A 13,749-nucleotide genomic window follows, 5' to 3' on the forward strand; every position below is an offset into this window, starting at 1 on the left:
CGATGTTCGAAAAATAATATTTAACAAAACCAATTTAAATTATATATTAGTCAAAACACAATATATACATACTTTAAAAATATCACTAATGTTGTGAAACATTTGGAACCAATTTTAAAGTCAAATAGTGAAGCAAGGCATATTCTTCTGATATACATATAAATATATAATAGTATTATTGTATAAGCTTTAGCTCAGAATAAAGAGAAGTGACAATAAGATGTTTAGTCTTTTAGTGATTCCAAAATAGTCCAACTTATTGAATTCCTTCATAGAATTGAGAAATTTTTAATTGTTTTTCATTAAAAAATCTTACATTCCATAATATTTTATTTACTTTAATTTTAATAATAGTGAGAATAATAATGATTTATATCATTAAGATTAAGACTAGGTTCATTGAATGGTATAAAAAAATTATGAAAAACACACACGAATCCCTCTCATCATACAAAATTCTTTGTTGTGGTGAGAGGGTTGCTCACAAAACACAAATGAGAATTCCTCTCATAATAATATGGGACTTAAACTTGCATGCATGTTTGTGTTAGAATAATTTATGCTAAATTATTATTTTGCCTCCTTAAGTTAGTTTTAAGTTTAATTTTGGTCTTTGGGTTTTTCCTTTTTTCAATTTAGGCCCTTAAGTTATACATATTATACAATGTGGTCTCTAATTTAGATAATTTTTTCATTTTATTTTGGACACTCATTTGAGTCACAAAATATTTTAGGCTTAAATGCACTTTTGGTCCCCCTATTTTCAAAAAAATGAAGTTTTGATCCCCCAATTTTAAAAACCAGTTTTTTAGTCCCCCTATTTTCATTTTTTTTTAGTTTTGATCCCCCCATCCCATTTTGGGGTTAATTTTGTTGACGTGACCTTGTAACTAATGATGTGGCAACATTCATGTGGACAAATTTAATATCCATGTCATTATTATATATTTTAAAATTCAATAAAACTTTATTTATAAATTATTTTAATTATTTGAATTATATATTCAACTGAAATAATAATTGTTAAATCTTATAAAATATGAAATTTGAAACCCTAATTATCAAACCTTCAACTACTAGAATTTTATTCACGCTGATATGCATTGGTGGCAATGCTACATCAACAAAATTAGTCTTAAAATGGAATGGGGGATCAAAACTCAAAAAAAATAAAATTGGGGGACTAAAAAGTTGGTTTTTAAAATAGGGGGACCAAAACTTCATTTTTTTGAAAATAGGGGGATCAAAAGTGCATATAAGCCAATATTTTAATATTTATAATATAAGGACTAAAACGTTCAACATTTATAACTTAAAGGACTCAAATAAAATGAAGAAAAAAATTAAGGAATTAAATTATCTAATATTTATAATTTCATGACGTCCAAAACGAAACATAAAATTAAAACTAAAAATATAACGTTCATATGTTAAACAGTGCCACCGAGACACTAGTTAAGCTAAAGATGACAAAATGGATTGGGTCTGTCGGGTTGGCTTGTTTAACCCTCTATTTTTGGCGGGTTTGATTGGGATTTTGAATATCTAGTTGGCCCGTCCATACTAACCCGCTAGAAAAGTGGGATGGTGACGTGGCAGGGCAGGTTGACCCATCGGACCTAGTTGTAATAAAAAAAATCACCTCTTTTTATGTGTAATTTACACTTTTTATATTTTCTCTTATATTTGACTCATAAAATAGATTTTTTTAATAATATTTAGACTAGCCTAATTTTTTAAATTACTTTAGTTTTATAACTTTAAACTCATGTTTCTAATATTTTTTTAATCGGTAAACTCATTAATTTTTTTTTCTTGCTGGTATAATCTAGATATTCTATGATGTATTATGAACTTTCGAATGATAAATTTTATAGACTCAATAGATACATATTTTCGTTACATAAAATATTCTTTAATTTAATTATTTTTACAGTCTTTATGAATTTTTTAATTAATAATATTTTATTTAAAAAATAGGCGGGGTAGCCCGCCAACCCACCATAAAATAGGGCAAAGTAATGTACCAAAAAAAAAAAAGGGCAAAGTGAAATATTCAACCCACTATCTCTAGTTGGTCCGTCCCTCCCTGCATCATTTTTTACGGGTTGGTGGCGGAGTGGGTTGACCCGTTTTGTCATCCTTAAATTAAGCATACCAAAAAAGAAATACTCCATATTAATATCCACAAATTTTAAAATAAAAGACATTAAGGGTGTGTTTGATTTGTTAAAGGGTAAGTACTGGACAGAACAGTACAAGACAGAACAGCACAACACATGACAGAACAGCACAGAACAAATTTTTGGGATATTGAACATTTTTTTGTCTTATACGATTGTAAATTTCCACGTAAACAACGATATTTTGTTAATAAAATGGTATTTTGGCATTTTAGACAACTTGTACTACAGACAAAAAGTTGTGCCGTAGTTTAGTGAGGTACAAAAAATTCTGTTTTTGTCCTGTCCATTGCTTCCCAGTTTGTCCAGTTCCTGAAACAGTTTTACAATCAAACACAGTACAACTACAGTTGTCCTGTCCAGTCCCTTATTTTTAGCGAATCAAACGGACCATAAATGCACAAATTTATGTTTAGAAAATAATTTTTTACATCTTTGTAGCATTGAAGGTACAAATTATAAAATAAAATTTCCATTTTAATATGTGTATTGGGCTCATGTTTAATATTTCCGAAAGGTGAAATCTTAGGTACACATATTATGTGGATGTGTATCGACCGATACACCACTGATGTGGTTGACAAGTAATATAGTAATTAATGCAGATTTGTCAACAAAAAAAAAGAGTAATTAATGCAGATTTTGTTTCTTTATTAAGTTTTTTATATCAAACACTGCTTTTTAATTTCTTAATCAAGGCATTTGAAAAATTCCTATTTCATCTTTTTTTTGAAGAAGCATTCCTATTTCATCTTATCGTAGTCTTCTTTTCTTTTTTTACGTAATCTTATCATAGATTTTATTCGCATATACTCTGATTCCTCAATCCCTAATTTTGATTGTCAAATTAGTCAGTCATCAATGTTTTTCTTTAAAGAAGTGAGCTGTGTTGATGAATGATTATTGCCTTGTTGTGTAGGACAAATTTTTGTTTATTTAAGATGTGAATATTGTAGATGCACGCCACTAGTAAAGAGACAAAATGTTGGCTTATTATACTAAAAAAAAAAAAAAAATTTTGTATTGGCTTATTATACTAAAATATATGTTGCCCTTAATTTCTACACCTTGATTGTTAAATCAAAACAAAAGTTAGTGTGTCATTTCAAGGAAATTATTGATAAAAGGTAAAAACTAAATTTGCAATAAGATGAATGATATTGCCTCAACACTTCACAAAAATAAAGGTTCTACTGTTTAATTGGAGCAAGAATGTGAATAAATTTTTCTATTTTGATTTAATATAATTGGAAACCTATAAATCATATTTATTTTTTTATAGAATATAAATCATATATATTTTTTGTTATCATGTCTAACTTTTTTTTTTTTTGACTTATTGTCGAACTTTTATTTAAATTAAATAAGCTAATCATGAAATTTATTTATATTTTTAATTTTGAAAAAGAGAGAATCTTATAATAAAAAAGTCTGTCAAAACTCAAAACTATTTTTTTTAGTGTGTACAATTCGTACAAGTCATCCACTATATGAATAATAAATTGATTTTTCTAGAAAGATGGTGAAACCAATGGATTGGATCCAATCCATTTCCCCGATAAAATAAAACCTATCAAGTATGACAATTATTTTAGGAGGAAACTACCAAATTAATATTTGACTCCTTTAAATATTTTTAATTTAATGTAATTTGTATTTAATTTAATTAAAATAAGTAAAAATAATTATTGAGAAAAATAAAAATAAAAACGAAATATTTTCATCCGAATAAATGTTTTGTTTCTTTTTTTTTATTTGGTTGTGAATGAATTGATAGATTTGGCAAAAAGAAGGAAAGATAAATGTTTGATGTTTAAAGCAGACTTTGAAAGAGCCTATGATACGGTGAACTGACATTTTTTGGATTATATGATGGTCAGAATGGGTTTTGCAGAAGGTTGGAGCCGATGGATACGTGCTTGTGTTTGTCAGAGTTCTATGTCTGTACTGGTCAATGGCAGTCCTACGGAGGAGTTTAGTGTTGGTAAAGGATTGAGGCAGGGTGACCCACTGTCACCGTTCTGCTTCTTGATTGTTGCTGAAGGTCTATCGGGACTTATGAATAAAGCGGTTGGAAGCGGCTCTTTTCATTGTTACAAGGGTAACAATAATTTAATGTTTCATACTCTGCAATTCGCGGATGATACCATTATAGTAGGCGAAAGCAATTTGGACAACCTTTGGACTATTAAAACGGTGTTGAGAAGCTTCGAATTAGTGTCTGGTTTAAAGGTAAAATTTTTCAAAAGTAAACTTTATGGTATTAATTTGGATGATAGCTTTTTGCGCGCATCTTCGTCTTTTTTGCATTGTGGTGTGGATTCTATCCCTTTTCGCTTTCTTGGCATACCGGTAGGTGCTAGTCCGAGAAGAAAGGCTACTTGACTACCTAATATTGATTCCATGAAAAAGAGACTTGGTGTTTGGAATAGTCGTCTTTTATCTATTGGAGGGACAATCACTCTTATTAATTCCGTTCTTTCTAATTTACCTCTCTAGTTCTTTTCCTTTTTTAAAGCGTTGGTTTGTGTGTTGAAGGAAATGGTGAGCATTCAAAGGAATTTTTTTATGGGATGGAGGAATGGATAGATCGAAAATATGTTGGGTTAGTTGGGATAGTATTTGTCAACCAAAGGATAAAGGAGGGTTAGACATAAAAAACTTGGAGTCATTTAATGATTCACTCTTATGTAAATGGAAGTGGCGGTGTCTGAATGATTTGTCTGCTTCTTGGTTCCACCTTTTGCATTTTCTCTTATGTAACATTTGAGTAATGTTACACCGCTTAATAACGCCTTAAAGAATACAAATTTTACAAAATCCACCGTTGGATTTAAAGTTTATATCATATAAATAGTCTATGTTAAAGTTTACAAAAATCTAAAATCGTTTGATGTGTCATTGAGACGTATCAAGATTAACGGAACAATATCTCAAATCTATGAAACTAGTCCAAGATTTGGCCTCCCTAGCTAGCGAATGAGCAACCAAATTCACTTGTCTCATAATAAACTTAACTTCAAAGTTTGCACAAGATAACTAACAATAATAATTTCATTAACGATCGAAAGAAACTCTAAGTTGTCTCGCCTCTTGGTATGAATTATCTCAACCAACACTTGAGAGTCACTTTCGAATTGGACTCGTTCAAAACCTTTATATTTAGTTTCATTCATGACTTGCAATAATGATCATGATTCACCCTCCTCCGTTGATAAAACCTTTACAATTTAGATACATTTATAATCAACTAAATGATTGGATTCGAATGACGCGTTAATCATCTCCCTTTAAAAACAGATTGATTAACATCTTTATTTTTTTTTTTACAATAAGATTGATTAACATCTAATATTGTTTAACAATGTTTTCGTCAAATTTTACTTATTTCTCGTTTGAACTCAAGAGTACTAGGTACTCTTTCCTTGAGAATCTAACTATATATATATATATATATATATATATATATATATATATATATATATATATATATATATATATATATATATATGAGAAGCTTCTCACAACAAAATATATTTTTTGTTGCGTAAATCGATATCCTCCCCACACAACTGCAACATTAAGTTCTTGAGTCATATAAAATCCAAATTACTGACGAATTTTCTCTAAAAAAATTTAACGCTGCTACATACCTAAAAAATCAAAAATAAAATTTAAAATTTTGATTAAACTAAAAAAGACTCGTACTTTCTCATCTCAGCGCTGCTTTTGAATGGCAACAAAATACTAATAGTACTAATTTATGTCAACTAGTATGACAAAGAATCGCAAAGCGCGTGAATCGACGGTCTGAGGTAGTAGTATTTGGTTTTGTTGAAGTTTAAGGCAGTGGTTGAGTTGAGATAAGGAATCCAATTATTCAAAGGACCCACTTTCGATATCTCTGGAACATTGTGTTGTGTTGTGTGTGGAGAGAAAGAAGAAAGATGCTTTTTCCTTTTTCTCTAAATTCAATTTTATTTATTGAAAAGGACAAGCTTTTACAACCGTTAGATTCCTGTTTTTCTTCCATAGAATTAAGAATCTTTCTTACTCCACAAAATTCTCCTTTTTGTTTACTCTAACTCTATTTTTAAAGATTCACTATACTTTATTTATTATTATTGAATTTAATTTAATAATAATATCTTATTCTTATCTTAAACGTGCAGTTTGAATTGTTCGCTCTCGTTTCCGCATCTTCACTGCTTTTGTCGGATGCTTACTATCAAAGAATCCATCCACACCTACAACTACATATTTACAACTTATACCATTTTTCTTTCTTAAATCCCCCTCAATGTCCTAACTATATTTCTTTTCTATAAACTACTCCCTCCCTCCAATATTTTTCTATGGAACTCCATCCTTTTCTAAAACATTGACATTTGTATGTTAAGATAGTGATCTAACAACATTTTTTTTTGTTGACATAATGATAATGTTAAAGTAATTAAATATAGAAATTTTATATTTACTAATGTAAAAAATTTAATGCATAAAATATTGAATGCTTAGTTTTCAAAATTTTATGTTTTTTTTAACACGTCTTTCCTGCATGGAGTAGTGAATAACGAAAGTGAGATGTGCATGGTTGTTAACCAACAGAAAGGATGCATGGGAAAAAGAAAGATTAACAAACACAAATTACCCAAAGGATGCAAACGCAAAGGAGTCAAATAAGCTGCAAGAAAGAGCGGCGCGTTCTGCAACCACATGCTATAAGAAAGTAAACTAGAGAAAATGGTCTGTCATATTTTGAGGATCCATCGAAAATACACCTATCCAAGACCTAACCGACGACCAAAGAGAGCCAAAGGTGCCGCAGGAAATGAACAAAAATGTTGAGCTGATTCCATGTCCTCACAACCGAGAACACAAAACTGAACATTTGGAGTGATAATTCCTCGACTTGACAAATTTACTCTAGTTGGCAATCTGTCGCGTAATAATCTTCAAGCAAGATTAGACACCTTCAAATAGCAAGAATAGACACCTTCAAAGGAACCTGTTTGTGCCAAAGAAAATCATCAGCGCATCCACAGGCACAAACCAGTGAGAAATGACAGATGTTAACATTTTTCATATTTTAAAAGTATTATTAATATATGCTTTGAGATCACCGGTTAAGGAATTTAAAAATAAAATTGAAAAATAATTTTTAAAAAGTTGAAATTCGACCTTTAAAAAAATATTTTTATATTGAGTTGTTTATTATGTGCCTTTAATACACATGAAATATTTATTTTATTTTTCATTCAAAAATATTTATAATCTACTTCATTTGTACTTTAGAATCTATTAAAATATGAACTTATAATTTGCTGTTAGAAAAAAAAAAGAACTTATAATTCATTCAATGGTTGGATCAGTAAAATTTAATATTTATAGAGTTACTTTTTCTCTAGCCGAAGGAAGTACAAAGTGACTTTCCATTTCAGATGTGCACAAATTGGGCTTCCTTATTATTTCAACACATAAACTAAGTTAATGAACTGTCAACAAATTAAATAAGACTAATAAAGGACTATATATTATTATATTGACAACAAAAAAAAAGGATTATTTTTAATGCTTGCCTTAGCTTTCTTTCATTGCTAATTGGTTATAATTATGTTAGTTATTATATTAATTATTCCCTAATTAAAGTAGTCAAAGGAATCCTTCTTACAATGGAAGTAATAATATCATGGAATTAAAAACACTTGGGGTCGTGGATCATGAATTGCAAGGATCTTTCAAAATTTTCAACTAAGAACAAAATATTTGATTAGGTCAATTCATGTGATAATAAAAGATAAGATCAAAAGTGGGGTGTGGAATTTTGATTCTTAGTGACAAAGACAAATAAAAATTGTGGAGATGGGTGAGGGGTAGCTAGACCTTATTGTGATTTGTGGAAGCTTATAACTAGTTGCCAACCAATCCAACAAAATTTTATGGCCTAATAAAGCAAAGCATCATAATTTATTTCTAGGAGATACTCACAAAACCAGAATCCAAGAAATGGAATCTCTAACAAGAGAGTTTCATACTTCAAATTATCTCTAACAAGGTTTCTTAATATACCACCAGGTGGAAAATAGGTGGATCGATCTACCGGGGTCTATAGTTTAATCTACATAATTCAGATTAGATCATACTATTTTCTTAAATAGAGTAAATTAAGAGTTTTTATAAATTTATTTAGTTAAAACGATTATACTGCAAGTCATTAAAAAAATCTTTTAGACTTATTAGACCGACTTATTTAAATAAATATGAATAATATTTTTATTATTATTATTATTATATATTAAAATTTATAGCTTGATTAAATTATAAATTTACTAACTTTTTCAATAGTTTAAGTTTATTAATCTACCTTAAAGGCAAATATAGAAAAAAAAAATCAATTCTTATTTTGCAGTTTGTTTTTTAAAAAAATTGGGGCAAATATATGAACAACTATGTGACTTTTCTCTTCAATAGAAGAATAAAGGAAAAAAAAGTTACAATTTTCTAAGTTGAGGATTTTTTTAAAAAAATGGGGACAAAATTATTTCCAAATACTTTTGTTAGACCTAATTATATACACGTACGTGGTTAACCACATGACAAGTGGAAAACCACCTCAACCTTGTTACGATTCAACAAAGTTGAAAAAGTAGATTTATTGAAAATATTGACAGAAGAACTAATATGTCACAAATTATTTTTATTTTGAACTAAAATATCATTAAATATGTACCTTAACTAAATAATGAGAAAAAAATACACATTAGATTATTATACCAAGAGAGGTTTTATTTTGTGGAAAGACTTAGAGCTCGTTTAGATTGTTTTATTTTTGAGTTTATGCAAATAAACAAATTTTTATGTATTATTATAAGTTTTGAAGGTAATTTATGAGAAAACAACTTATTAAGATACGTTAATGAAAATTTATGAATTAACGTAAAAGTTTATTCATTTACATAAGTTATTTTCATAAACTTAAAAATAAGTCAAATCCAAATGAACCCTTAGACTTCCGTTGTAGCAAATAACATATTGGGAATAGAATTATCTTTAGTAAAAACCTCTACGTACATAATATCTTCAATGATGATACCACTTTGAGTTTCATATATTGTTAATAAATTGTCTCTATAATGTCATGTAATACTTTTACGGGCGTCTCCGAATTTTTGGAGGCTCTATGAAAAATATAAAAGTAGTCCTTTAATAAAAAAAAAGTAAATTTTTTTATAAAAAAAATCATCATCGATTTAAATTGTAAATAACATAAAAATATAATCATTCTTGTAATTAACATAAAAAATATGCATAGTCTAACAACAGGGGCGTCTCCAACTAAAGTTGAAGACCGTGTGAGATTATTAAAAATATGCCCTAATAAAAGCAACAATTTTAAATAAATAAATAAATAATTGTCATCGATTTAAATTACAAATAACATCAATAACACTAAAAAATAATTATTTTTTCAGTAATATAACCAAAGTTTGATAAACAAGACAATCTCTATTACACGCTTCTTCATTTGATAAAACTATAGTATAACAATTAGCTATAAAGCATCTAAAAAATTTATTCACAATAAAAAAAAAATCTCTTTTATGACATTTTGTTACTAATAAATCAATCATTTTAGAACAAAGAGAATCTCAAGTATTTGAACTCAACAATCTCTCACTTGGAGGCTTGCAATCTCTTGTTTATATCTCTCATTTATTAATACTACTACCCTATAAAAAAAATAAAAATTAGAGACCCCTATTTTTATAAGGTCTTATGCCGTCGCACATGTCGTACTCCCTCAAAAGATAACAACTATATATATTCACCACCAGTATAGTATAGACCAAATGAACGGCGTAATCTATTCACCACCGGTATATCATAAATAAATAGTCTCAAATATTATTTCCTATTAATTCTTATAATTAATGATAGCATTTGTCAATACTATCCATAACACATTAACACCATATATATAAACAAAAAACAATATATGTGTATTTTATCTAAATTTGAATAACATTTATATTTTTATTTATATGTTGTTATGGGAAGAGATAGTAATCATGATTGTGAGGAACATACTCAATCTATTGAAGGTCAACTTCAAAAAAAAAAAAAAAACTTCAAGTTTACACTATTAGGTTAAATAAAGAGGTCAATTTCCTTTCACATTCAAGATCTAGCTAGAGAACATAAGATACCTAATACTCCTTCCGGATACAAACACAATTATAAGTAAAAAGATATTTTTTAGATTCATTACTTTTTTAATGAATTTAAAAAATATTTTTTACTTATAATTTTATCCGAAGAAAGTATATATAAATGCTTTAGAAAAATTCCTATAGCATCCAACCACCAAAAAAATAAGAGCATCTTTCACGTGATGACAAGCTCACATTCATGGATTAATGGCTTTTGTGTCTTCATGAAAGCATCTATTTGTCCCCAATCCATGTGATAATAATAACAATGCCTTGGATATTTTTTTTTTGCAACATGGAATCTTTTAGAATAATGAATTATAGTACATATTTAAAAGTTTTTTACTATTACTTTTTTGTGAGGCTGTTTTTGGCTTTTAGAATTTTATGTCCTTGTCTTCTTTTAGGAATTTGTTTTGTTTGTGACATTAATTATTGTTGTTTCTCTTGTTTGGCCTTTGCAAGAAATCCACTTATTCTTCATTGTCACACAAACAATACATCATGCATTATTCATGATTAGTTTTTATGTCTAACATGTTACTAAAAAATTCAACTCTTAAAAGAAAACCTCTCCTTAATGATGAAAAAGGTACAATTTTAATAGTGATCAATTATAGACAAAAGAATCCCAAAAGTTTTTTTTTTCACTACTTATTTTTTGAATTATCAACAAAAATTAGAGGCAAAACAATAAAATAAAAGCCGTCTTCAATTTTAACTTTCCTATATATTACTTAGAGATAGAATTAAAGATTTCATATTTTTTGGTTTAATATGTGTAATAAAAAAAATAGTAAATTGTTAGTAAATGTGATGTTAAGGAATCATTGGCAACTCCATCACTAAGTTTGAAGTTAATGTGATGTCCAGATAGCTGTTTTGTAGCCTACATATGTTCAGGGATTCGGTTATGATTTAAAATGGTATTTATGATTTAAAACGATATTTATTGACTGCATTTGTTTAAACCGTCCGATCGTGATCGGACGGCTATAAAACAACTGGATGGAAAAAACGACCGCATCAGATCCAATTCCCCTATCTAGACATCCTGAAATGAATGTATCTTTTTTGGTGGGTCTTCTTCGAATATTGAGAGGTTGGTTGATAAGGTAAAATTCATTTATGAAAATGGTTTCTAAGCAAAAATCTTACCAGCTTTTGTTCGTTGCATGAGTGGAATAAACATCGTCTTCTATGTTGGGTCCGATAGGTTGGGCGAGAGAACTCTATCAAGATACTTTTTTATCTACGTTCTCAGATTCTCTCTTATACTTCACAGTCTTTTGTGAGGAGTTTTTTTTTTATGTCCCGGTAACAGTTGTGGTACTATTGGTATTTTTTTTCCTTTATATTTTTCTATTGAGTTTTTCTGATTTTTCTCCTCTGTACTATAATCTTGTTATTTTCTTTTCATACACACACACACATATATATATATATATATATATTTGCCATTAAAAAAATATTTTATCTTTGAAATAATAATTGTCGGTCAAAAAGTCTTTTTTTTTTAAAAGTATAAATGGATTTAAAAACATACATGTCGACTAAAAATGTTCATAGTTTTTTTTTTTTTTAATCATGCATTTTTGTAGTGGAATTTAGGATATTGACTACAAAAACTTTGATTGCAAAGGAAAATGCAGTTTATAATTATGATGAATGAATTTAAGTACATTTGATATGTTGCTTCATGCGCATAAGTCATAACCAACAGTATAATGATAAGTCTTATAATCTCACTAACATGGTGCACTGAGAGAACAAAAGGGCCACTTTCCAGTTCAAGAAATTGCAATATAATGGCTTCCATGAGAAGAGTATTTTAGACTCACCATATTTATCTAGGTTGCTTTCGCACAAATTCAACCATATTATAATTTACATAACCAAAGTATTCAAAGAAACAGTAAAATCAAGTGCAATGTGCATGCGCTTGTGCACACACTTATCAATGGGTCATATACTTATTGTTGTTTGTGGTACATTTTATTATGCATATATACATGTATGTGCCTTTAATTTAGATTTTCTTTGTCTTTCTTACTTTATTATTACTATGTTTTACTTTTTATATGTATTTTTATTCTTCATTTAATTTGGCAATATTTTTATTTTACTTTTATTGACCCAGAGAATATTAATAGCTAGTGTGACAATATAATTTTTGGATAAGAAAGTGAATTTTCATTGTAAGATCACACAACATGAGTAAAAAAAGAAGAGCATACAACATATTACAACTAATGTCATTTACAACATCAGTTATGTTTAGACTATGTTTAAAGATACAATGGTAATTTTGAACAACAAAAAAATAATACAAAGGTAAAACAATTTATCAAAAAATAACAATATTCATTCTTTCAAATTGGCAGAGTATAATATTTGAAATCGTTACATATTTAAGCTCATGACTATTTCTCTATGAGCTTAACTCAGTTGATAAGGGACATCACATTTTATTTGCAGAAGCCGGTGTTCGAACCCCGAACACCTCATTTATGTGAAATTTTTAGTCACTAGCTAGCTACCTTACAAAAAATTAAAAAAATTTAAAAGAAAGTGAACAAACTTACAACTTCCGAGTTAATAGCATAAAATAGACAAATGTTTGTAAATGGGACAAAGACTACAATTGATTTAATAAAATTCAAATGTTTGGAATAGTCATACATCAGAATCTGCAACATTGATGATGAACGTCAAAGTTATTGAATCTGCACTAGATTTTAATCTAAACAAATCTATAAATATGAACAAAATAAACACCATACTAAAAATTGATCAAGAAGAGTAATTTCAGATCAAGATTTACTTTAAATTACCCCTCTTAAATGGATGAAAACTAAAGAAGCAAAAGATGAATTAGGGTTTTTCTATACATCTTTAGGAAGCGCACCATTATACAAATATATTAGTACAAACATTTTGTGTTTTAGTAGTACCATTTTGTTGAAACTTTTTGTTAATTATTATGGTAAAGAAAGATATTGATTGATAATTATTTGTGGCTTGACTAGAAAGAAACATAAAGTAAAGGACAAAACAAAATAGGAAAGAAACGTGGGTGCAATTGGAGGGTTGTGGCGTGACGGTGGCATATGATGATGATGGAAAGAAAAAAAGTTGGAATCTATTCGCCGCATATCAAACAAATAGGGGCCACTTTCCATTTAACGATTCTAATTCACTTATTCTTATTTCACACTATTATCATTTGTCCTTAGCATTGCAAACAAGATTAGATAACTTTACATCTACAATACCTAGCTACATGTCAAACTCATGGATAGTTTTAAGATTGGAAAATTATTTACACTTAATATATTATGGAAACTATCAACGTA

This window comes from Trifolium pratense, linkage group LG4 (assembly GCF_020283565.1).
Source record: "Trifolium pratense cultivar HEN17-A07 linkage group LG4, ARS_RC_1.1, whole genome shotgun sequence".
NCBI lineage: Eukaryota > Viridiplantae > Streptophyta > Magnoliopsida > Fabales > Fabaceae > Trifolium > Trifolium pratense.